The sequence below is a fragment of the Choristoneura fumiferana genome, unplaced genomic scaffold (assembly GCF_025370935.1).
Source record: "Choristoneura fumiferana unplaced genomic scaffold, NRCan_CFum_1 Sck3bRy_118;HRSCAF=304_pilon, whole genome shotgun sequence".
Classification (NCBI taxonomy): domain Eukaryota; kingdom Metazoa; phylum Arthropoda; class Insecta; order Lepidoptera; family Tortricidae; genus Choristoneura; species Choristoneura fumiferana.
Genome location: NW_027412799.1, coordinates 5,907 through 7,683, shown reverse-complemented (window position 1 = coordinate 7,683; position 1,777 = coordinate 5,907).

Genomic DNA, 1,777 nt, shown 5'->3' with positions numbered 1-1,777 from the left:
TGAAAAAATATAGTACAAATATATATGGAATGGGCAAGTAAACTATGCAAGTAGTTTTCGAAATTACAAAATAATTCGCGATACTACACCAAGTAGAGTAGGATCTTATGCGCATAAAATTCTAACAGTAGAAAAGAGTTCCGAACGTGTTTGCTTAAGACTACGATATAAAACTGAAGCGACAAGTTAGAAAAACATAGAATACTTTTAAAAAAAATGTGATACTACTGAAATTTTAAAATAGTTCGCCGTTATAAGCCAAAAATAAAGTTTTTGTAAGAAACTCCAAAAGTTTGTGACAATCTTCACGTGGTCTTTGTTGTTGGTGTGGAGCGGTTCCCCTGTCACTGGATGCAGGCAACAATCCCGACACCAAAGCGATGACAAATTATGCCCACAATCGTGTGCGGAGCGCAGTACGATGTCCACAAAAATCCACACCGTAAGGTGGGAGCTGAAAAGATAAAAGAGACTAAGAATTCATTCAAACCATGACCTAACAAAACCTAAATTCGCTACAAACAGAAAAAAACTTACCCGAAACTGGCAAAACAGATCCGGCTTTTAATAAAAGGGAGGCGACTACGAGCCACCAGCTCGCAGCAGTTGGAGAAACAATCAATTCGCCAGGTTATAATAATTAACACTTTAGAACACCATTATATGTGTCACATAAAAGAAATCCCAGGAATATTAAACCAAAATATTAATCCAAGGCACTATTGCCAAAAATCATCCACGGGAAAACACATTTGACAAACCAAATTTTCGCGTCCTCTGTTCCACGTTTCCAGGATACCAATTCAAACTTTAAAAAAAAATCAAGAAGTGAACCGCAACTAAACGACCAAAACGTATAAGCAAAAATAGGTTAACACTCAATTTCAAAAAGAAGGTTAGATTACATGCAGCAGAATTATGCTGCAGTTATCCCCCTACTAAAATAAAAAAACTTTAAACCAACCAAAAGAATCAGACTGTATAATAATTCTAACCGAAAACCACCATACCGAAATTAACGCCTAAAGCTAAAATTTGAAGCATTAAATAAAAACTAAAACAACCAAAAAGAACGACGACAACCCTAATACTACCCTACCGTACAAACGATAAGTAAACCCAAGTACGCGACGAAACTTAAAACGACTAGGTGACAACCCTTGACAAACAGAAAAATAACTTAATTCACTAAATATAACAATTCACTAATATAGCAACCGCTAATATACAACCCGAAAGAGTCCACTAATCCTATTTGGTGTCAACAGAAACCAAGACTAAACCTAAAAGAAACCTACCTAAAAACTATACACCAGTGTAGAACTAATCACTGATTAGAGCAGCTTTACGACCCACTGCCTAACCGTTGATTGTCCCCACAACTATACCCCAGCTAAAAACCTTTTTACAACACTAAAAGCTAACTCACAAGACAACAAACCTAACACAGACAATAATTATCAGACAGAATCAATAATAAATAACAAACTATAATACAACAAGGTCTAGATTCACTGAAACTCGACGAAAAGTCAAACAGCGATAGAATAAGTTTACAAACTACTATGTACATCCAAACACTAGGCTTTAGACACCTTGCTAAAACGATAGGGGAACACGGAAACTACGTTCGAAATTTTAAAAATAATTAATTTGTTTCGACCACAAAAACAATTGAACTACGCCAGCCCATCGGCGTAGAACAGTGCAGGGCCGTAATTGGGTGTATCCTTTTTTACGCCTAGATCAAAGAAAATGTAAGTTGCATATATTGGAC